The sequence below is a fragment of the Urocitellus parryii genome, chromosome X (assembly GCF_045843805.1).
Source record: "Urocitellus parryii isolate mUroPar1 chromosome X, mUroPar1.hap1, whole genome shotgun sequence".
In the NCBI taxonomy this organism is placed as follows: Eukaryota; Metazoa; Chordata; class Mammalia; order Rodentia; family Sciuridae; genus Urocitellus; species Urocitellus parryii.
In genome coordinates, this window is record NC_135547.1 from 41,533,001 (window position 1) to 41,558,935 (window position 25,935).

Below are 25,935 nucleotides of genomic sequence, written 5' to 3' on the forward strand. Positions count from 1 at the left end.
GGTTCCAACATGAACTTCAGAGGGTACACAAACTTTCAGACCATGGCATGCTATGAAAATTGAGTTACTGAGAAAACTCCTTCAATAAACTAAGTCAAACTGTTATCTAGTCAGTTTAATCTAACTTTCATGGAAAAAAAAGGTGAGAAGTCCTGATAGGCAGAGAAATTAGGTTGTCCCAGTGGAATTTCACTACAGTATAAAGCCTGAACTGTAAGTGGGGTTAAAACCAGTGGCAGAGCTTAGTGTATGCTAGAGAGGTTTAGTGGGAACAGTGCTTTTTTTTTTTTTTTGGTACCAAGGGTTTAACCCAGGAGCACTCAACCACTGAGCTACATCCTAGCCCTTTTTTAAAGATGTAGATGGACACAATACCTTTATTTTATTTATCTTTATGTGGTGCTGAGAATTGAACCCAGTACCTCACATGTGTGAGGCAAGTGCTCTACCACTGAGCCATAACCCTAGCCCTCTCACAGCCCTTTTTATATTTTATTGTGATTCAGGGTACCCTTACATCTTTAGGGCCTCACTAAGATGCTGAGGCTGGTCTTGAACTTTTGATCTTCCTGCCTCAGCCTCCAGAGTCACTGGGATTACAGGTATGTGCCACCTCGCCTGGCTCTGATAAAGAAGTTCTACCTATCAACCTCAATCTCCTATGCAGCACCAGGAGCTTCTATCTCCTCATCTGTACCTTCCAGAACTACTTCTTATCCATCCTCTACACTTTTTAAAATTAATCAACTATTTTTAGAGCAGTTTTAAGTTTACAGAAAAATGGATCCTAGAGCACAAACAGTTCTCATATTCTCCCTCCCTCCCTTCAGACATGGTTTCCTCTTTTACTAACTTCTGGAATTAGTGTGGTGTATTAGTTATACTTGATGAGCCAATAATGATACATGAATATTTAACTAGTATATAGTTTACATTATTAGGGTTCACTTTTTGTAATGTGTAATTCTATGGGTTTCGACAAATGTGTAATGTCATGTATCTGCCATTACATTATCATATAGAATAGTTTTACTGCCTTAAATATCCCCTGTACTCCAGCTATTCATGCCTCCCCCTTCCTCCCAGGCCTTGGAAACCACTGATCTTTTTATTCTTTCTATAGCTTTGTCTTTTCTAGAACATGATATAGTAGGAATCATACAGTATGATGATTTTTCAGACTGACTTTCATTTAGGGACATGTATTTAAGTTTCCTCTATGTATTTTTGTAGCTTGAGAGCTCACTTATTTTTATTGTAATTATCCATAATATTCCATTGTATGCATGTACCATAGTTTATCAAGTCACCTTTTGAAGAATGTCTCGGTTGCTTCTAAGTCTTGACAATTATGAATAAATTTCTTAAAAACATTTGAGTACAGGTTTTTGTGTGAATTTAAGTTTTCAACTCATCTGGAAAACACTAAGAAGCATGGTGGCTGGGTGATGAGGTAATGTTATGTTTAGCTTTGTGAGAAATTGCCAGGCTGCCCTCCAAAGTGCCTGTACTTTTTTTCACTTCCACCAGTAATGGATGTAAGTTCCTGTTACTCCATGTCATTGCTAATATTTGATGTTCTCAGTGGTTTGTATTTTAGCCATTCTAATTGGAATGTGGTATCATCTCATTGCTTTAGTTTGTAATTCCCTAAAGATATATTATGCTAATTATCTTTTCATATGTTAAATTGCCCATCTGTACATTTCCTTTGGTGAGGAGTCTGTCAGATCTTTCAGCTATTTTCTTTCTTTCTTTCGGTATAGGGGATTGAAACCCAGAGGTACTCTACTACTAAACTAAATCCCTACCCCTTTCATTTTTTATTTTTGAGATAGGGTTTCCCTTAATTTCCCAGACTGGCCTCAAACTTGCAATCCTCCTGCCTCAACCTCCTTGGTTAGTGAGACTATAAGCTTGCAACACTGTACCTGGCTGTCAAGTGCCTTTTTGTATTTATTAGCATTATCATATGATTTTCTCGTTTAAACTGTCAATGTGATTAATTATATTAATTGATTTTTTTTTTTTGAGACAGAGTCTAAGTTACTGAGGCTGGCCCTGAACTTCTGATACTCCTGCCATAACCTCCTATGTTTCTGGGATTATAGGCATACACCACAGTGCCTAGCTCCATTTATTGATTTTTGAATGTTGAACTGGCCTTTTATATCCGAAACAAATCTCCCTTGGACATAGTGTATCACTCTTTTTATGCATTGTTGGATTTGATTTGCTAATATTTTGTTAAGGATCTTCACATCTATATTCACGAGAGATACTGGTCTGTCACTTTCCCTTTTTTGCAATATCTTTATCTGAATTTAATTCTAGGGTAATGCTGTCCTCACAGAATGAGTTAGGAAGTGTTTTCTTTGTTTCTGTTTTCCAGAACAGATAGTATTAGTTCTTCCTAAAGTTTTTCATAGAATTCACCAGTGAACCCATCTGAGCTGGGTGCTTTTGTGTTTTAGATGGTTACTAATTATGGATTTAATTTATTTAGTATATGTAGGTCTATTCAGATTATCTATTTTTCTTTGTGTTTTTATAGATGTGTTTTTTAAGGAATTGGCTTATATCATCTAAGTTATCAGATTAGTGGATGTAGAGCTGTTGATAATATTCTTGTATTTTCTTTTGAATGTCCATGGAATCTTTTCCACTTTTAGCCATTGATTTATTTAAAAACTATGTATTGAGTACTTACTTAAAATTTTAATTTAGCATAAACTTATTGAATGTTTCTTATATGACAAGTTCTATACTACATCTGGAGTTAACATGACATTGGCCTCTCAGAACTTACATTCTTGTAAGGAAGATAAGTCTTGAATAAAAAAATAAATAGACATCTAATAAATGCAGTTGTGATAAGAGCTAAAGAAGAAATAAACAGGGCTGGGGATGTGGCTCAAGCGGTAGCGCGCTCGCCTGGCATGCGTGCGGCCCGGGTTCGATCCTCAGCACCACATACAAACAAAGATGTTGTGTCCGCCGAAAACTAAAAAATAAATATTAAAAAAAGGAAGAAATAAACAGCATGGGAGAGAACTTTCTGGAAAGTGTGGGCAGGGAAAGCCTTTCTAAGCAGGTGACATTTTAGCTGAGAACTACAAACTGAGAAGGATCTAGCCTTGAGAAAAGCCCACGAAAGAGCATTCCAGTTGGAGAAGCCACATGTGCAGACACTCAAGAAAAGGAAGAGATCAGCATGTAGGAGGAAATGAAATATATTCAGTGTGCCTGGAGAATAGTAAGCAAGGGAAACATTAGTCCCAAAAGAGATCTGCAAGGTAGGCAGGCTCCAGGTCCTATAGGGCTTTATAAGCCATAAGAAGAAGTTTGGATTTTGTTCTAAGTGAAATGAAAAGTTTTTGAAGAGTTTTAAGCAGAATAGTGACTTGATGTGATTTACTGGGGTTGTGGCTCAGTGGTAGCACTTGTGAGGCACTGGGTTTGATTCTTAACATCACATAGAAATAAATAAATAAAAGAAGGGTATTGTATCCATCTACAACTAAAAATATTTTTTAAAAAAAGATCAGTCTGATCTTTCCTTACTGCTACAAGAAAAATGTGATGGCACAGAAATCAGGAGCTATCACAGTAGTCTAAGCAGGAAGAGTTTGTTCCCTAAACTTGGGAAGGGGGACAGTGACAGTTAAAATGGAAAAAACAAAACAAAACAAAAAACCCCAAAAATCAAAAAACGAATGAATGGGGATTCATTGTGCCAGGCACTGGAGTAGGCATTCACAAGGTGACTTATTTGGGCAATCTCACTGTCTTTATCCAGCCATAGAAATCTGCCTTCCTCCAGTTTCAATGTGAGGGTTTCTTCCTTAACAATCTCGTTTTCCCAGGAGCCACAGAGTCATCCCATTGATTCCTCATTTTATCTCAATAAGTTTTGGGAGTGACTATATAGTTCTCTGGGTCTCTCAATAACATATGTTCAGGAGACCACTGTCTCTATCCTAAACAGGTGTTTCTACAGTCTTGGCACATTCCAAGTAGTGCAGACCCTGAGGATCATTGTTCTCATCTCTCCCAGGTGGGTGACATTTAGAATGATTATTGTTCAGCACCACTCTGGTTTCTACTAAATGGTATGACAGAAGGAAGAACTTTGACTATCAGGGTGATTAGACAGTGGAATAGATTGCCAGAGGAGGTTATGAAGGTTCCTTCAGCCAGACAAGCTGCTGAAATATGAAGATGTTATATATCAACGTGAGCAGCATCTTTATATTCTAAGTGTGCATAGAGAAAGCACTTCAAATGACAAGGGGAATAAGGTGGAAGGATGCTGTCAATGCTAGGTTATAGGTGGCTGCCAAACAATGCAAGTCAGGACTCCCAGCTTGGCTGGGCCAGCAGGTAAATAGGGAAACCAGAGTTAATGACCAGGGAGCTAGTCACATTAAATTATTGGGGTAAAGCCAAGGTCTGAATCCAGGGTGTAAAGCCAAAATGGAGAACATGGGCAAGGTCTGCATTCTGGACACATAGGCAAGAATGAAGCTGCAGCAGATCAAACCAGGCAGAAATTCCTGTCTAATGTTAGTGTTAGTCTGTGGCTGGGTTTCAAGCCAAAACAGGGAAATGGGTAGAGAAAAACATCAGAGTGGGAAAGTATTTCCTGAATCAGAACACCATAGCTTTTGTCCAGAATATAGCAGTAGAGTCTGCAACTGGTACCCATTTGCCTTTTGTCCTTTTTCAAGCTTCCCAGAGACAGAGTTTCACAGCTTTTTTTGTGACTTCAACACAGTTCTAGGCCTTTTGGGGGATAAGGCATTACTGTTCAACCTACTGTTTCTGTTCCTTGCATTTCTGGGGTCAGTGAATGTCCTTGTAACCTCGGAAATGGGCTGAAAATAAAATTCACAATAAAATAAATTTCTCTGGTTCTATCTCTGTCTGTATTTGCCCCTCTTCAAAGCCTTCCACCAACCCGACTATTTCTGTGAGCCTCCCAGAGGACTGTTGCATAGGTTCATTAACAGAATCCTTTCATTTCCCCAGTGGCTTCCACAGCTAGTTCCCTAGGGTTATAATCTGCTGCCAAAGTTTCTAATGCCTATAACAAAGGCATTGATGCATTGAAGTGGCTGTTGCTGCTGCTGCTGCAGCTGCTGCTGTCACAAAGCTGCCGTCACAAAGCTGCCTCCCACCCAACTGAAACTGCTAAAAGCAATGCTTCTCATATGACTTTGTGTACTCAATGCCCTGCAGAGATTTTTCTGAAGCATTCCTTTAAGTTGGTACTTACTCTTACAAAACTATCCCTACTTAGGACTCAGGTATGAGACACAGATAAGAAGATATCCAGGGTAGTAGCCCTGGCAGCTAATATTATGATTGAATTGTTTATTTTTGGTGTTTCCCAAAACACCAAGGTTTCCCACTCTCCCTCATTTGGTTATAGACTCTACTCCTGACCTGAAGGGTAAGTATGTGAACTGGATCTGGTCAATCTCAGGATATTCATTCTCCTGGCAACAGGGATTGCCAAATGGTGGGCATATTATCAAGAAAGACCAATCAGAATTGTTGCCTGAGATAGCTCCACAGACTCTAGGAGATTGAAATGATCTTTGCTAAGCTATGTTTACTGGCAATCATGTCTTCTGCAAGAAAGAGAACAATCAATCTACATGAGGAGAGAATTAAAAAAATAGGAAAAGAGATACAGGGACAAGCAGACAGGAAATATAGACAGAATTCTAACAATGTTGAGTTTCTAACCCTCATTCCTTTAAGCATCACATTCTTCTTCACCTTTTTTACCAATATGATACTTTTTAAATTATTAAGCTGGGTTGAATTGCTTCTTGTTTTTAAATGTCCTGATTAATTACAACCTGAACGTAATACTTACAAATCTTTCCTCCCCTTCAACCCTGAGGTCTAAGAGGGAAATATATGCTCATTCTTTTTTCTATTAGGATGAAATCTTTTCTGAGAGGCTCCTTGGGTTCCTAAACAAATAGTTACCCAGTACACTCACCACTTAACATCTTCCAGATGGACACAAGAGGCATGTGAATCATGGGGAATACAATCTAGATTGCCAAGTTGGGCCCCTTTGTCATACTTATTAATTTATTTAACAAATATTTATTGAGCTCTTACTATGTGCCATACATGGTTCTAGGAGCTGAAAATATACTAGTGACTAAAACAGACAATGTTGCTATCCTTGTGAAGTTTGACTTCTAATGAGAAATACATTACAAACAAATGATTACATATATAATCCCACAAGTATTAATAAAGAAAAACAGAGCAAGCTGAGCATGGTGGCACTCACCTGTAAATCCCAGTGACTCAGGATGCTGAGGCAGGAGGGTCTGAAATTTGAGGTCAGCCTCAGAAACTTAGCAAGACCCTGTCTTAGAATGATAAAGACTGGGGATGTAGCTCAATGGCAGTGTACTTCTGGTTTCAATCCCAAGTACCCCCCCCCCAAAAAAAAAGAGCAGATAATTAACAGTGTTATTTTAGGGAATATGGTCCTGGAAGGCCTTTTGTGTAATGCACAAATCTGAAGGAAATGGATATTTGGGGGAAAATATAGGCTAAAGTGAGAGAGAATACAAAGGTCTGGAGGTGCTTGACATATTTGAAATAGCAAGGGGTGTGAATGAATGAAGTGAGCTAAAGGAAGCAAGAGAGGAACTAAGAATCACACTGTAAAAGGCCTTGGAGATTGGGCTAAGAACTTTGTGCTTTGTTTTTTTCCTAATTGAGATGGAAAGCCATTAGAATGTTTAATGTAGCTCAGATAGGCCATTTAAGGGCCTACCACCTGCTGTTGCATAGAGAACATACTGTATGACTTCCTGCCTAGAAGCAGGGAGACCAGACAAGAGACTATTGCATTAGTCCAAGTGCAAAATGGTGGAGGTAGTGAAAAGGAGGCAGATTTAATTCTAAAGTCTAAATTTATATTTTAAAGGTAAAGCCAGTTAAAGCTAATAGAATTTGCTCATGGACTGGATGTGGATTGTGAGAGATGGTCGAGGGTGACTTCAAGTGTTTTTCTCTGAGCAACTAGGTAAATCCTGATGATATTTATTGAGATGACAAAGAATGGGAGAAGCACAGGTTTGGGGCTTAGACATATCACAAGCTCCATTTGGGATCTGTTGAGCTTGATATACCTATTAGACATCTAAATGGTGATGTGAGGTCAGGGAAAAAACATGTCAAACAAAGGAGTGCAAAATGTTAGGATGAAAGGGGTCTCTGAGAAGCAAGGAGTGTCCCAACTACACTCATGCAGAATGTATCACACTGCCAACATATTGGCAAATATATGTCTTTTCCCTTTTCCCACTATTTTCCCAACCAGAGCCTGGTAAAATTTCAAGGTATGATCATAGGTAGGGATTGTGTCACTTTAAATCAAGGCAGGTAAAGGGACAGAGGAGATATGCGCTGCTATAGTGAGGACATTATCAGTGGTATATATTGTCTAGCTCTCTCATGCATATTCCAGGCTGTGTCTCTGCCTCCTCCACTCAGCATTGGAGAGATTTCCCCCATATTCATTCAGCATTGGAAATAGATGGGACATAATGAGTGACAATGAACAATCTAGAAACTCATATCAGACAGGGGAGTTTACCCAGACTAAATGCAAGAGAGAGGTAGTACTCTAGGGAGTCTAGAACAAAGGGCTTGTGCCTTCTGAGGAACTGAAAATGAGTGGCAAAGTGAAGTGCCAATCAAAACTCATACTGGTGTATTGGGAGTAAAGACCATTTTGTACATTCTTATGAATATTATACACACACACACACACACACACACACACACACACAAATAGGCTGTTTGAATCACATTCTTCCTTTCACCCTGGGGTAACACAAGCATTTAAAGCACATTGAAATACTGAATTCCTCGAGGGCAAGGAGACTGGTATTTAGTTCAGTTTCAAACACATAGTGGATACTTAATGAGTCCTTGTTGAATTTTTTTCAAAGCTATTAAAAGAATAATCCAAGTAGGTTAGGGTAAGAGACAAACCAAAGGAACAGTGAGCAGACCAAAAGGGAAGCAGAGAAAATGTATATGTAAAGGATAAAGATTCCATGACTAGACTTGGGAGAAGAATAAAATGCAATAGGCAGGGCTGGGGCTGTAGCTCAGTGGCAGAGCACTTACTTGCCTAGCCCATGTGAAACACTGGGTTCCAACCTTAGTACTGTATAAAAAATAAACAAAATAAAAGCATGCTGTCCATCTACAACCACAAATTTAAAAAAAAAAAGATGCAATAGGCAGTGACATATACCTATAATCCTAGCTACTCCAAAACTGAGGCAGGAGGATCACAAGTTCAAGGACAGCCTGGGCAATTTAGTGAGAATCTGTCTCAAAAGAGCCAGAGATGCAGCTCAGTGGTAGAGTGCCCCTGTGATCAATTCCCAATATAGAATTAAAAAAGAAAAAGATGTAGTAGGAGGAAATATTTTTTTAAAAAGCAAATTACAGATTAAAGCTATCATTAGAAAATAGAGATAGAACTGAGCAAGTTTTGCCTGCCAGCTTTCCTGCTTGATTCCTGCCAACAGGGTGTGCAGCCTTGTTGATGAGGACCTTTTGTGTGCCTTGTGCAACAACAGAACAAGCACAGAAGAAAACTCATAGTTTCAACATCCAGAGGTCGCAAGCAGCCAGGCAGTGGGGACAGTAGCCAACCTTGATCAATGCAGAATTGATTTACAATTTAATGCTTTTGTGTTTCAAAGTAAGATACCAGAAGAGGACAACTGGGTGGGTGGGGGCAGGGGAGACAGCTTTCAAATTTCTTCTGCTAATACTGAAAAACGAATGGGAGGAGTCCATGTTACTGAACACTGTAGATATAATACTGGCAAAGAGTGACCCGTGAAAAGGGCATGACAAAGAAGAGGTAATGGGGAAAATAAAGGGCAAAGACCTAAATGGGAAGGCCAGGAAAGTGACATACAAAGAAATATCAAAGGAGGGCTAGGCCCATAAAATAGAAATTGATGGATGAGGGGATGAGAACATTAAAAAGATCTTTAAGAGGCTTCAGGGAATATAAGAATGAGGGCCAAGCAGAGATGTCTGGTGGAGCATCTTACATAACAAGCAGCTAGTGAAAGGAAGGTTACTGTGGAAGGGCACCCCGGTACTTGGTGTCTGAATGTCAATCAAGAGTAGGAATACAGCCAGGTACATGGAAGATGCCTGTAATTCCAGCTACTGCAGAAGCTGAGGCAGGTGGATCACAAGTTCCAGGCCATCCTGGGCAATTTAGCAAGGTATCTTCTCGAAATAAAAACCAAAAAGGGCTGGGGATAGCTGGGAGCAGTGGTGCACGCCTCTAATCACAGAGACTTGGGAGTCTGAGGTAAGAGGATCACAAATTCAAGGTCAGCCTCAGAAATTTAGCAAGACCCTAAGCCACTTCCTCAAAATAAATAAAATAAAAAGGGGACATGTCTCAGCCCCCCTGTGTTCAATCCCCAGTATCCCCTCCCAAAAATAATAGTTGTAAAGTGGGCTGGAAATGTAGCTCGGTGGTAGGGCACCCCTGGGATCAATTCCCAGTGCTGCAAAAAAAAGAAAAAAAATGCTGGGGGGTCTCTTTTTTACAGAAATGATATAGGGGATATTGTAGAGACTAAGCATTAGTGTCAACAGAGTAGCATAAGCATCTCCATTCTCTCATTTAAAAGGTAACTTCTTTGGGCATGTTTTGTTGACTTCTAGGCCTCAGTTTCCTTGTCTATAAGATGGGAACAATAAAATACAAATTACAAGGCTGTCATAAGATAAGCAGTGCATGGACAGTACCTGGCATATAGAAGGCACTCAATATTATAGCAAGTGCCACAGGAGGAGGAGTTCCTAGAAAAGGAAGCCCTTAACTCAAGATAAGTGGGGTTTTGACAAACATTAGAAGCAACAAGAGAGATTTATTTAGAAAGCAGAGACACATTCAAGAGAGAATCCAGACCATCTTGAGTGTGAGAGATGCTTTGGGGGTTCTCGGACTCTTCTTTAACAAGAGACTTGGTGGGGAGTGGTGTTCAATTCCAGGACTGCAAAAGCCCTCAGTCTATTGTTTTCTAATTCGATAGAAAAAACTTGGTGGACTCAAGGGAGAGTTTCTCTGGTCCTAGTCCCCTCTAACACATTCTTGGGAGTCCTTCTTAGTTCATCTTCAGAAATATCTCGCTTCTTAGGCACTGACTTGTTCTACCCCAGCAGGTGGGTGTGGAAAGGTTCATGGGGATGACATCAGTCTGGTGATCACAAGAAGGTTTACAGTGGTCTGGAAATTCTCAGGATCCTTGGGATGATGATTTCTTCACTAATTGATCAATAGATAATGTTGAGTAAATTGCCTATAAGTTTCACAGCTCCCTTCACTTAATCTATTCTAAAACTACACATATTATGGGGCTAATTAGCAGTGTACTGGTCAATTTTCATAAGTGAGTGAATTTCCAGTAATTTTAACATTGTGAGCGGAGACCTATGAATTTCTCAGAAATTTGATAGAGAACCAGCTTGGGAAGTAAATTTATGTGGAACCTTAGAACAAGGCTCAGATGAAAGTAATAGTCTTTTTCCCCTTTCTTTTGTTTCCTTTTAACTATCTTTTATTTCTTTTATTCTATCTTACCTCACTACCACTACTACTATTACTACTACTACTTTTTCTACCATTATACAACTGTCTCTCTCTCTTTCCTCCTCCTCCTCCTCCTCCTCTTCCTCCTCCTCCTCCTCCTCCTCCTCCTCCTCCTCCTCCTCCTCCTCCTCCTCCTCCTCCTTCTTCTTCTTCTTCTTCTTCTTCTTCTTCTTTTGGTACTGGAAATGCAACCCAGAGCTTCATGCATGCTTGGCAAATTCTCTACCACTGAGCTACAGCCTCACCCATTACAAGTATCTTTACTTAAATAATATACACTATTGGGGATTAGTCTACCCCTAATAAGAAATTCTTTTCAATCTAAGGAAAGTGAGTGAACCAAATGAGGAAATGCAAAAGGCATGATCTTAGACATAGAGGCCTATTTAAATGGGAGAATGCTAATGTATATAGGTATAGCAGGGTTGGAGGAGGAATAAGAATATATTAAATATGGGGCAGGCAGCAATAGATGGGGAAAGAATGAAGGTCAGTTTAATGTGTCCAAAAGTGATATTGATCTTTTTTTTTCTCTAAAAAGGTGTTTGTTAGTGAAAATGAATTGTAAAAGGATAGAGTAACTTAACTCTATTATAATTAAAAACTACATCACATGGCTTACTCTGGAGCTGCTTAAGAATTAGCCCTCACTGGGTGCAATGGTGCACACCTGTAATCCCAGTGACTCAGGACACAGAGGCAGGAGGATCACAGTTTCAAAGCTAGTCTCCGCAATTTAGTGAGGCCCTGTCTCAAAGTATAAATAAATAAATAAAAAGTACTGAGGATTTACCTCAGTAGTAAAGTGCCCTTGAATTCAATCCCCAGTACCACAAATAATAACAATAATTAGCCTCTCATCCATATATCAGAAAGATTTAGGTAGCAACTGGGTGGTCTGGGCAATAAAGACTGGATAATCTTAGCCTTTTCAGAACTACCTCCTTTTGCTTCCTTTCTCTTCCAACCCAACCCCCACCTTTATTCAGCTGTCCCAGAGCCTCAGAGCTAAGCTCGTCCACACATTGATAAAATGCTAGCCTGGTAAAGCCTGGGCGGTTTCTTTTCTTTTCTTGGCCGTGTGTCTTATTTTAGTAACAAGCAAGGAGAAATGCAGAGAATGCTCAGACTGAGGGGGAAGAGGACAAGACAGACAGTCTTCACAGTGTTGGTGAAAGTGTGTTCTTGGGGGACCCAGAGGAGCACCACCCACAGAGCAATGCATTTCATCAATGGTTCAGAAGAGAAAAGGAACCCCAGGAGGGGATGGAGACTGGCACAAACCAGGAAGGCAACCAAATCAGAAGGCTGCCAGTAAGAAGAGCAAGGCTTAGAGCAGCCCAGAAGGAGTTAAAAATGAGAGCAGAGAAATACAAAGGACTGTCTATCTCCTGCTGCACTGCAGGGAGCAGGCTGGTGGCTCAGCTTGGGCTCAAGGCTAGTGGCCCAGAGAGACCCTAGGAAGGACACTGGCTACATAATTTGCAGGACCCACTGCAAATTAAAATGTGGAGTGGGTCCTGTATTTAAACATCATTAAGAATTTTGAGACAGCAGAGCATTAAACCAAGTGGACCCTTCTGAACATGGGGGTTCCTACAGCACAAGGCCCCATGCCTGGAAAGCTGGCCCTTCCTGGGAACATTTTTAAGTGGAATCCCCATTGTAGTAGGCTCATTATTTCATTTAGCAAATCAAGACAATCAGACTAGAATAACTTTTGTGTCATTGTATTCCAAGTTTTGTGAATTTGAAAATTTATGTTATGATTTTATATTACAGAGAGGAATTTATATTGAAGACAATGCAATAGTATCATAGCAGCAAATGAAGAGAAAGTAATGGCTTTTGCAGATTTGTGTGAATGCCAACCACCTATCCTTTAAACAGGAGCTGTTTCCTATTTCCTTTTGTTTCCAGATCCCATGTGATTTCAACCAAGGCACTGTAAAATGAAGGGAGAAAAGGCAGGGAAAGCTGTTTCCAGGGCTCTCCTCCTCCCAACCTCATACTTTTCTACATGTCCTCATTCTGGGCTTTTCTCCCAGCTCCCCTCCCTCCCAAATCTTTCCCTGAGCTCTTTAATGTTCTTTCCGCTTATTTGTCACCCCTTGTGGCAGCTATTAAACCAAATCCTTACTTTGAGAATTGGTAATTAAAGAGAAAGAATTAAGCATTTATCCTGCCTTTCCAGTAGGAACTATATTTCAGTATAATCAAATAACTGTAGTTTTACTCTTTATTTATTTAACACTTACATAGCACTTACTATGCACCAGGCCTTATTCTGATTGCTTTATCAACATTACCTCTTAATTCTCACAACAACCGCATTTTATGGATAAGGAACTGAAGCACGGAGAGAGGAGAAGTGACAGTAACACAGCTAGCAAGAGATAGGACCAGGATGCAAATTCAGGCAATTTGTCACCAAAGTCCATGCTCTTACCCATCGCACTAGGTTGCTCTGGCTGAACAGGGTCACTTCTACTTTCCTGAGAAATGTTGGCTAGAAAATATAGACAGAGTGATAGGATTTTAAAAATCTTTCTTAGGGCTGGGGTTGTGGCTCCGTGGTAGAACGTCTACTTGGCATGTGTGAGGCCCTGGGTTCAATTCTCAACACCAAATAAATAAAATAAAGGTCTATTGATGAATAAATTTTTAAAAAATCTTTCTTTTTTAGGAGTTGGGGATGCAGCTCAGTGGTAGAGTGCTTGTATAGCATAATGAGACCCTGGGTTTAATCCCCAGCACTGTTAATTATATATATATATATATATATATATATATATATATATATATATATATATAAAATGATATGTAGATATATATGTATGTATGTGTTATATCATGAATTCATCAATTCACAAAAGAACTATTAAGTGAGATTAAAACAGGTGAATACTTGATGGGGAGATGGACATTTGTATGGTGCTAAGCTAGCAAAACACAGATTATTGTTTTTGGGTTGTCAGGAGGAAAACAACTGTACAATGGATCTGTCTGTCATCATGATGATCCAGTAGCCAACCATACTATTATCAATTGCGACAACCAGCTACAACATGTCTCATGTTGTTCTGCAGTATATAATGCAAGGCCACATTGATACATTTTAGCCAAAGTTATTTAACTTGAATGTATGAAGACTTTAGGTCTAACATTCAGTTTCCAGGAGATTTAGGAGACTAAAGAACAAGCTAAATAACATCACACAATATGTGCCTAGACTGTCCAAAAAAAGTGGAATGTTCTTCAGAGCAACAGACCCAATTTCTTCAATAAGTCAATAATGCAAAATGGAAAGGAATGTTCTTGAATTCAAAAGACTTAAGGGACAGAACAAGATGAAGGTAGGACTTGGAACTAAATCCTAACTTGGATAAATCAGCTGTGAAGGACATTTCGGGAATAACTGAGAAAATTTGAAAATGCTTTGTGAATTTTAGATGTTAAGGAATTTGCCCTTTGAAGTAAAGAATTACTATTACTATTATTATTTGCGGTGCTGGGGATTGAACTCAGGGGCATTCAACTAGTGAGTTATATTCCCAGCTCCCTTTAAAAATAATTTTTTTTTTTTTTGGTATCAGGGATGAACTCAGGGGTTCTTTACCACTGAGATACATTCCCAGCTCTTTTTTAAAATTTTTTATTTTGAGATAGGGGCTCACTAAGTCACTTAGGGCCTTGCTAAGTTGCTGAGACTGGCTTTGAACTTGTGATTCTCCTGCCTCAGCCTTCCAAACCATTGGGATTATAAGTGTATACCACCACACCCAACTGAAAGTATTTTTAAATGCCATTCTAAAGTAAATTAGGTCTATTACTTTCAACCTCTTTACAGAATGGATTATCTACTTTGCCTTCACTGAATTCTGGCTTCCTCCTTGCATATTGCTTCCTGTAGCAGAAACTATTGGTGCTCTACCCATATTCCTTTGGCCCTTATCACTTCTGTCCATGCCAGTCTGACTTCCAGCTACTAGCATTTGCATTTCATTGTCTGGAGGCTTTTCTATGGCTTCCAGAACCTTCACAAGAAGCCAGACGTTATAGGAGATTAATAAATTTCCTAGGGCAGCTCTGAATCAATGAATAACAGGAGTAAGTTGTTTCACAGGTGGAGTAACTCTGAAAAAAATGTTCTGCATAAATACTTAGAGTGCACCAGCATGATCAAGCTCCAGTTACCCACAGTGGTAACTTACTTTATAACACACCCCTTTATTGACTTTCTTCTCTCCCTTATCTTACTGACTCCTTTATGGGTATTTCCTGTTATCACCTCTCAAACTACTTATACTGGAATCTCCCATCTCACAGTTCAATTTTGGGACAATCCAAAGTAAAACATTTCCCCTGGAGTCCTCTTCAATGGAAGTGTTCTTTCTCTCATAGCCTGAGAGCAAGAAATAGCACTAGAATATTCTCAGATAACATTCCTTCCTTTGATACTCACATCACTTACCCTTTATGCCTCCTTACTATTATCATTTATTGGCATTTTGTTTACTACCTCATATCCACAGAAGATTCTGGTGTTCATCCTTACCCACAATCTTATCATTAGCCTGAGGTTCCCATGTGGAAGTCCCAACCTCCCCAGCTTCTTGGCTTCTGGACCTCCTCATCTGAAGATATCTTCAGTACTGTTCCATTTCAGACACATCTTGATCACACTGTGAACCTCATCATCACCCAGAACTGCTTTTCCTTCAAAATTCTTAACTTCAATTTCCATTTGTAGAGTATATGATCCCCGTTTTCCAGATCCTTATTCTTTTGATACTTGTTCTTGGACCATGTGACACATGCCCTATAAGCCTCCACACAAAGTCAGTACCATTTATGTTTCTAAGAACAGCTGGAGAAAATCACCAAGCTTGCAGAATGCTGACATGGTCTTCAGCATTATTTGAGTTATCAGCTCTTGGTCAATCCTTCTGTTTACCATTGGACAGCAATATTACCCTCTTTTCAGTATCGTTTCTAACAGTTTTCTAGGTCCCTTTTCATTTGCTCTCAGCCCACTCACTCCTTTCCCAGGAGGGTTTCCATCTTGCCCCTGACTCTCAGTTCTATACTTTTAAAAAAGAAACTGTCTGCCTTTTGCCATCCAATGGGTCCACTCCTCCTCAATGTCTTGGCTTAAGTATGTATGTACAGCATTTCCTCTACCTGTTCTTTCAAGACCTCAGTTCTGCTTTAGCCTTGGACTGGCAGCCTTTCTGGGCCCATATAATTTCACTCCTTTCCTAGTAATCCCCCTCTCAGTCATTAAGAGGAGATTAAAATAATTTCTAGGTGCATCATTTGAATAATTACTGAGTATCTGTTGAGCCCAGTGATAGGCATAGTGCCAAGAGCTATGGTAGGTGCTGGGATATAAAAGCAAACAAGAAAGGCCAGGTCTCTGACATCACAGGCTTGTAACTGTGATAATACCATTGAAAAAAGCCTATAACTATGATAATACCATTGAAAAAAGACAGGGTAGTCAAAGAATACCTCTATAGGAAGCTAATATTTGATTCAAGACCCAAAGGTGGAAAAGAAGCTAGACATAGGAAGAACCCAGTGGAAAATTATTTCAGGCAGAGAAAACTACAAATAAGAGTTCTGAGGCTAGAAAGAGCATGAGACATAGTGCAAATATGGAAGGCCAATATGGTGGAACATAGTAAGTTGAAATAAAAAGAGTAAAATTAGAATGAATCAAGAGTCATTTAGACTATGGGGAAAGATCATGTAGATTTGCAGAGTAGTGTGAGAAGTTTGAATTTTATTTTGAGTGTGATGGGAAAGTACTGGAGAATTGATCAAAAGAGTGGAATAATTCGATTTTTTTTTGGTGGTACTGGAAATTGAACACAGGGGCATTTCATCCCTTTTAAAAAAATTTTGATGCAGGGTCTCACTGAGTTGCCAAGTCTGTCGTTCAGCTTGCCATCCTGCAACCTCAGCCTCCTGAATAGCTGGGATTACAGATGTATGCCACCACACTCAGCTGATTTCTAATTTTAAAAGATTATTTTACTTTATAATTTGGGTAAAGAGATGAAGGACCCTTGTAGTAGTAGTGGGTATGAGAGAAATGGGTGAATTAGAAATTTATATTAAATGCAGATGGTTGGAATTCACGGATGGATTGAATTTGGCAAGTGAGAAAGAGGAATCAATGATGACTCAGATTTCTGCCATATGCTAATGTCATTTTCTGAGATGGGAAAGATGGGAGAGGATCAGGTTGGGTGGCAGGAGAGTGTCAAAAGAGTTTGCTTTTACATGTGTTATGTTACAGATGTCTAATAGAAATCCAAGTGGTAATTTTAAATAGGCAGGTAGACACAGGGATCTGACTTTTAGAATCTTCAAAGGGTTTTCACTGGGAGCCATCAGCATACATATGATAGTTTTTTTTTTCCAGTCAGTGCTGAGGATTGAACCTAGGAATAATTTACCACTGAGCTACATCCAACCCCCTTTTATTTTTTATTTTGAAACAGGGTGTTTTAGTCAGCTTTAGTCAGCTGCTGTGACTAAAAGATCTGACCAGAACAATTGCAGAAGAGGAAAAGTTTATTTGGAGTTTCAGAGGTCTCAATCCATAGACAGTGGCTCCATTCCTTAAGGCCCCAGTTGAGTCAGGAACAATATAGCAGAAGAGTGTGGCAGACAGAAGCAGCTCACATAATGATCAGAAAACAGAGAGAGACTCCACTCTTCAAATACAAAATATATAGCCCATAGCCACACCCCCAATGAACCACTAGGTAGCCTCTAGTTACCTCTCAGTTAATCCCACCAGGGATTAATTAACTGATTATGTTAAGGATATAACCCAATCATTTCTCCTCCAAACCTTCTTGCATTGTCTCACATGTGAACTTCTGGGGGACACCACATCCAAACCATTACACAGGGTCTTGCTAAATTACTGAGGCTGGCCTCAAACTTGTGATACTCCAGCATTAGTTTCTGGAGTAACTGGGACTACAGGTGTGCCTGGATAAAGATAGTATTTAAAAGCAATGGGAATAGATGAAACCCCCTAAGGAGTGATTTGAGAATAAGAATAAAACAATGCAAGGTTTGAATAATTCCAATATTTAGAGTTCAGATAGAGGATAATGAGAAAGAGTGGCCACATTGGTAAAAAATATGGTATTAACAAAGCTGAAAGGGAAAGTTTTAAAGAAGTAATTTTCAAAGAAAGGAAAAGTTTTAATGATCATCTATGTCAAATGCTGGTGAGAGGGCTATTAAAATCCAGACAGAAGTGTGATAATTGGATTTGGCAACATAGAGGTCTCCGGGGATCTTGACAAGAGAGGTGTCAGTGAATTGATGGTTGTGGAAGCCAGCCTGGAGTGGAGTGAATAAAAATAGGAGATGAGAAAAAGAGATTGCATGTGTAGACAATTCTTTGGAGAATATTTGCTGTTAATGGATGCAGAAATGTGGAGAAGCTGCTGCAGGGACAGTAGGAACAAGAATGAGCTTTTTGGGGGGGATAGCAAATGCTAAATCAAGTTTGTATGTTGATAAGAATTCAGTTAAGGGCTGGGGATGTGGCTCAAGCGGTAGCACGCTCAACTGGCATGCGTGCGGCCCGGGTTCGATCCTCAATACCACATACAAAGATGTTGTGTCCACCGAAAACTAAATAAATAAATAAATAAATAAATAAAAATAAAAAAAAAGAATTCAGTTAAGAGGATAAAAGTTGATAAGAAGGGAAAAGGTGATGGTGTGGTAAAGACTGCTAGCTATCTCCTAATGTATGTTTCCTCTTCTTCCACAATAATAAATTTTCCAATTCCTAGTTGACCTCATGGACTACTAAAGATCATACTTCTGCTTTGAAACTATCTCTGGCCAATGAGATGAAGGCAGAAGTGGCACATGGCAGCTCTTAGGAACCTTTGAGAGACAGATGGCATGCCCTTTTCCTCATATTTTGTCCCTTCCTCCATCTTGTTGCCTGAAATTTAGATGTGATGATCAGAATGCTAGAAAACAATTTTGAACCTTGAGGACCAGGGCCACACCCAAGGGATGTATTGAAGTGAGTAGAGCTTGGGTTTCTGAAGACTTTGTAAAACAGGGTCACCATATCAACCCCAGGGTTCCTACCTCCAGTCTTTTCTGTGTGAGAGAAATGAACGCTCTTACTTAAGCCACTATTATTTTTTGAATTTTTGTTGATTTCAGATAAATCTTATCCTAACTGATTCAAATGGGATCCAGGGAACAAGTGGAAAGAATGGCTTTTAACAGAATACACTTTATCTAACATAATAGAAAGTACGGATACAGGTGAATTAGATGGGTAAATGTTTTGGTGAGATGGTAAGAAAGTTCCCATTTAATTACTTCTCTTTCTAAGTGAGGTGAGAGGAAGGATTTTCAACTGAGAATAAAGACAGATAGTAGAGGGTTGTATGTAGAAGACAGAAGGTACAACAGAGACTCGAATATATAGAAGAGCAGGGAAAAATCTGACACCTGTGAGGAACCCTATCCTGGTGCTGAATTATTTCTCTTTTTATTTCTGGCTGCCCTGTTTCCCTGGATCCTTGACTGACCACTTTTTCATGCTTTATTATTATTTTTTTTTACAAAGGTTCCTGATTCTAATATTCTCATGATCTCCATCTTGTGCTTTTAACGATGTACTCTCAGTGCTTTCCTAAAACTTAGCTAGGTTTGCCTTGTAACATACGGAGTATATGTGACATATGTCTTTATTGGCACTCACCCCTACCCTATTTCTGATTTGTCCTGTAGTCCTTCTGGGCTTTCCTTTTCTTAAGCACACTCTAGACATCAACTAATACTTTTTCCATTTCTTATCCCGATTTCCAACCTGCCCATCAGTTTAGGCCCTGTGCCTGCCCCACTTCTTTCAGGAAGCCTTTCTTTCAATCTACTTTTATTTTTCCCTAGTACTGAGGATTGAACCTAGGGGGCACATTACTACTTAATTACATTCAAGCCCTGCCATCCCCACCCCTACCCCTGTTCTTTAAAAAAATTTTTGACACAGGGTCTCCCTAAGATGCTGAGGCTGGCCTTGAACTTGTGATCCTCCTGCCTCAATCTCCTGAGTAGCTGGGATAATAGGTGTGCACCTCTGCACCCAGCTACTAGTTTTTAATTATTAATAAGTTGATATCTGTTACATAACTAGAATTGATATGTTGCTTCTCAATATTCACGTATAAAAATTCATACATTGAGGGGCTGGGGTTGTGGCTCAAGTGGTGGAGTGCACACCTGGCACGTGTGAGGCACTGGGTTCGATTCTCAGCACCGCATAAAAATAAAATGCAGATGTGGTGTCTACCTACAACTAAAAAATAAATATTTAAAAAAAAAGAATCCATACATTGATAATCTGTACCACATAGTTGAACACTTGTAACATACGGAGTATATGTGACATATGGAAGTTTCTTTTCACTCCTCCATCTCCCCCAATTTTTCTCAGACCTTACCTCTTTACTTCCAGGAATGGGACTTTTGTAAGTAAAAAGTAAATATTTAGAAGGGGTTTTCCCCCCTCCAAAAAGAAGCACTGGGGTAATGCTTCGAAATGAAATCAATACTTAAAACAGAGGTTTATGCTGTATATGTATCACTGTGAAGTGCCAGAGACAGTGCTTCTTGGACCATTTATATCAGACTCAATCTAGGGAGTAGAATAAAAATGAAGATTTCTATGAGCCAAGAGACATACATAAGAATGTTTGTGGCAGTGTTATAGTGACAAAACAAAACAAAAGCTAGGAGCAACCGAAATGACCATGAACAGGAAAATGGGTAAATTGTGGTATATTCATACAATGAAATACTGCAGAGCAGTGAAAACAAGTGAACTACATCCAAATGCATCAACATGGATGAATCTCAAAAACAATATTGAATGATAAAATGAAAGTTGCTAGATTGAGCAAATTATGTTGTATGCATGAACAAATATGGCATAATGAATCTCACTATTATGTATAATTTCAATGCACCAATGAAAAAGGTTTTTGAAGAATAGAAATGGTGTGATACCATTACATAAAGTCCCCAAACGAGCAAGTTAAACAGGTTGTATTTTTTGTTCAGATACAATCATATGTGGCAAATGATAAAGAAAAGCAAAAAAGTGGTCCATGTAAAATTCAATAGAGTGCTGCCACTTTAAAGAAGAGAGGAATCAATGAGGGGTAAACAGAAAAGTGTTCTATTTCTTTTTAAAATTTTATTAGTGCATTATAGTTATATATAATATTGGGGTTCATTTTGACATAATTATAAAGTATAGAATATAATTTGCTCCAATTCAGTTCCCAGTACTTCCCCTTTCCCTTACCTCCTCCCTCCCCCTCTTCCTTTCCTCTACTATATTGATATTTTTAGTATTTATTTGTAGTTTTTTTTAAAAAATAGTGCATTATGGATATATATAAATGTGAAATTTACTGTGGTATATTCATATATGTACATAGGAGACTTTGGTCAGATTCATTCCACTGTTCCTCCCTTTTCCTGTTCTTCCTCCTTCCCTGTCAAACCCCTTCTTTTACTCCACTGATCTCTCTTCTATTTTCATGGGATTCCGCCCTCACTTTCCCCTGTATTTTGTTCAGTTTGTGCATATGAGGGAAATTATTTGACCCTTGAATTTCTGGGTCTGGCTTATTTCACATAGACTAATGCTCTCCAGTTCCATCCATTTACCAGCAAATGACATAATGTCATTCCTTATAGCTCCATTTAAAACTCCATTGTGTATATGTCCTATATTTTCTTTATCCATTGTTCTGTTGACCGGCATCTGGGCTGGTTCTATAGCTTGGCTATCATGAACAACACTACTATAGACAATCACATGCCTGAATCTGTATAGTATGCTGATTTTAGATCTTTTGGATAGATATCAAGGAGTGGGATAGCTGGATCATATGGTGATTCCATTCCTAGATTTTTTGAGGACTCTGCATACTGCTTTCCTGAGTTGTCGTACCAATTTGCAGTTCCACCTACAATGCATGAGTATACCCTTTTCCCCACATCCTGCTAACATTTATTATTGTTTGTATTCTTCTTAATTGCCATTATGCTTGGGGTTATATGAAATCACAATGCAGTTTTCATTTAGTGTTCTATTTCTTAAGCTCAGTGATTAAACTTGGGTCTTCATTTCATCATTATTTTTTATATATATCATAATACTCTTGTATGCATATCTCACAATGAAAAATCCAAGTGCAGATTTCTAGGCCCTGCTCAGACCCCACTTAACCTGATTTTTTTTCTAGAAAGGTCCTTGAATCTGTGTTTTCAATGGCACTCCGGGTGGTTCTGAAGTCTTTAAGTAATCCATAGTATCTAATGCATCTCACGCTGGCTCTCCCTGATAGAGCCAGGAACCTAGGGCTGAGAAGCAGGTTAGCAAAAGACCCAGGAGTATGTAGCAGAAGAGAGAAATATAAACTATGGAGAGAAGAATCCCATACTCCTTCTAGGTGCCCTACATGTGGCCTGGTAGAGGACCTAAAGTTTTGAAAAAGTCAAGGAATTTTTTAATATCCTTTGAGTTCATTTGGTTGTAATTGGTGATATAAATGATTTTCTGGGGGAAAACTATTTCTATGCCCTTCCAGATATTTCTAGCCTAAATAAAGTGTTACAGGTATGTTTTTCCCCCTTCATCTTACTGCAAGTTCCATGAAAGTTTCTGTATCAGTTTTCAGGGGTTGCCATGACAAAACATCACAGACTGGGTAGCTTAAACAACAGAGATATATTTTCTCACAGGTCTAGAGGCTACAGGTCCAATATCAGGGTGTCTGCAGGGTTGGTTTCTTCTGAGATCTCTCTCCTTGGCTTGCAGATGGTTTCCTTCCCTCTGTGCCTTCACATGGCTGTGTCTGTGCATGTGTCTTTTGACTTTTCTGTGTCCTAATTGCTTATAAGGACACAAGGACACCACCCATATTGTATTGGATTAGGACCCACACCATTTTAATTTACCTCTTTATAGTCTCTATAAATTACATACTGAGCTATTCAAATTGGAATTTGTGGTGGGGAACACAATTCAGCCCATAATATATATATATATATATATATATATATATATATATATATATATATATAATCATAGATATTATATGTATATTATATATATAATTTTGATATGACTTTCATAGTTTCCTGCACAGAGCTGAACATGGAGTTGGTGCCTAATTCACTAATTTATATTGATTGATTCATAAATTGGCTAAAAGATTTGGTGTGGAAGGACCTAGAAAGCTATGAGTAAAATGTATTCATCTTTCTCCAGAGTTGATTGTAGTTGTCTCATGTTCATCAGATTGACTACCCAATCAGTTATTTTCAATTCTAAATAACCCAGGCATTAAGAATCCATGAGACATTCACTCCAAAACATTATAAAGCATTAAGCTGCTTGAAGCCTGAACTCTTAACAGTTTGACATTTCCTTTAAAAGCTGTTGGAATCCCTCTCTCCAGGAAGCCCAGTCGGAGGAAGCTTAGTGTTTTACTTATCCAAGTCTTTGCAGCAATGAATTAAACATGTACTGAAAAGGGAGGCATCAAATCTTGCAGCATCTCCCTCTCCCATGCTGAGCTGGCACGTCCCAAGGGCAAGGCCAATCAGCCTCGTCATGGAACGGCGGAGGCAGACAGATTTATTGGAGAGGAGGGAAAAAGCAAAGAAAACCCTTTTCTCGGCAAAGAAAGCCTTTGATTTCTCAGCTCATCATCCAAGACAGCTGCTGAGACTGTGCCTTCAGCTCCCACCAGGCCTGACCTCTGGGGAGCTTGCAGCATGTGGGGACTGGGAATGAGGGAAGAAAGCAGGAGGTAGATTCTGCTGTCACAAGATGTAGAAGAAAGACACAAGGCGAAGCTGGCCAGGCCCTAGAAATAACTGTCCATTCTATTCGCCACACACTTTTAACTTTGTGGGGCACATCAATATCTAGTACTTTCATTTCATCCTCGCAAAACCTTAGCAAATAGTCAGGTTGGGTACTATTTCCCCCTCATTATAGATGATAAGCAAGAAGCCTAGAGAGAAGGAGATGTGTACAGCTGGTTGCTGGTAGACCTGGGACTAGAATCCAAGACTGTACACTCCAAATTCAAGGCTCTCTTAACTATGCAAAACAGATGTCTTCTCTTGGGGTAAGAATTAATCTACCTTTCCTATTACTGAGATTTCAGATAGGGAGGAGAGGAAGATTTGCATCGCTGACTTTTAGAATTGGAAAGTAACCTTAAAAATCATCAGAAGAGAGCAAAAGTGTTTAGGGAAAGGCCCAGAAGGGCTCCAGAGGTCTATTTCTTTCCCTAATCCACTTTGTACAACTGCTCTGTAAGCTTGCCATGCTTCTGCTTCTTCTACAACATCCAGTTTAAGTAGTGGCACCTGAGGCTTCCCATGACAAGCTCTGCTTGGATTCCAGACCTTGTCACTCTCTGGGTCTCCATTAGTGTCCCTCAATTCAGTCAAGAGAACGCTGAATAGTTTCTGGAGCTTGCTGAGTTGTTTCACACCTCCTAGCCCTGTAACACTTGTTCTTTCATCTCACAAAGACCTTCAGTCTCTCTATTCCTTCCTTTGTTTCTGGCCTGTTAGTCCCTTCTTGTTCTCCCTTCCCTCTCCATCAAGTGGGACCCCATGGTTGAGCACCTGAAACTCTCCCTCAGCTTCACTCTGTTTTTGCTGACATTCTATCCTCTTGCCACACCCACTTATCCCAACCCCAACTGGAAAAGTACAATACTACCTTCTCTGCTTCTTCGAGGTATTTGAACAGCTAAGCACTGGTGGAGGATGACCCCACAACTCTGGAGACTGTGGCCTCCACAAATTTCCTCTGTCCAACTTCAGCTGGGCCTGTGGCCCCACTCATCAATCCTCTCACTTTTTCTTGGTCTGGTTCCTCTCACACTCTGGTTATCACTTTTCCCAACTTTTCACTCTTCCACTAAAGGCCCTTACTTGACCTTGCTTTCCTCACTCTTGTCAGAAAACTTCACCTCCTTTTTTCACTGAGAAAACTAAGCCCATTAGGATGTTATCTTCCTGACTCCCTGCTCCCATCAATTATAATCATAGGTCCATCCACACCCACCCTTCCTCTCTTTTTCTCCAGTTTCAGAGTGCAAGGAACTATTTTTCTGTTTGAGGTCAACACCTTTAACTAGGCCTTAGAGCTACCCTCTCACTCTTGCTTCCTCCAGGAACTTGCTTAGTCAGATGTCTTGACCCCTCTCTCTTTTATCCTTTTAGCTAGATTCTTCTCCTCAGCCTAGAAATGCAAACCTCTCTTATTTAAAAAAATCAAAACAACAACAAAAAAAAATAAACAAAGTTTCTTTTGGCCCTTGGTGCCCTCTCAGTCTCCTTTTTCTCTCCTCCTCATCAAATTTTCTCAGAAGGGTCTTCTACATTGGCTATCTCCACACTCTGATTCACTTTTCAACTGACTAGAGTCTGGTTTCTGTCCCTCTCCTACCACTCTACTAGATACTCTCAATAAAATTACCAGTTACCTACCATTTGTCAATCCAGTGGGCACTGTTCAATCCTTATCAGATCTCTCTGCAGTATTTGTCAATTCTGATCGCTCCCTATTGGAAAGAGAAAAAACCAAACCAACAACAACAAAAAAACACAAGATCTTTTGCCTTCCATGGACCTCCTGTTCTCTTAGAGGTGCATTGTGCATGTCCCCTGGTATGTGTGTGGGCCCTTTTTCCTCCACTTACCTCTTCACTATTAGTATTCCCCACTGTTGCTCTATCCAACATTTATCTTATGCTAGTTTCTCCCTAAATGATCTCATGGTGGTAACTCCTCTTTTGTTTGGAAAAGAAAATAACCTCACTCAAATTATCCTCAGATGGATCAGTTTCAATTGGAGGCTCCACAGAACAATGTGACAGCTCCATCAGTTAGTAGAGCTGCTTCAAGAATAGGAAAGTCCCTCCATCTTTTTCTTGGTTCACCTGCTTACTTTCTGTTATGGTTTGGATGTGAGACATTCTCCAAAAGCTAATGTGTGACACAGTGAAAGAAGGGTTACAGGAGAAATGACTGGGTTATAAGAGCCTTACCACAATCAGTAAATTAATCCCCTGATGGGATTTACTGATTGGTAACTGAAGGCAGGTAGGGTGTGGCTGGAAGAGGTGGGCATTGGGGGTGTGCCT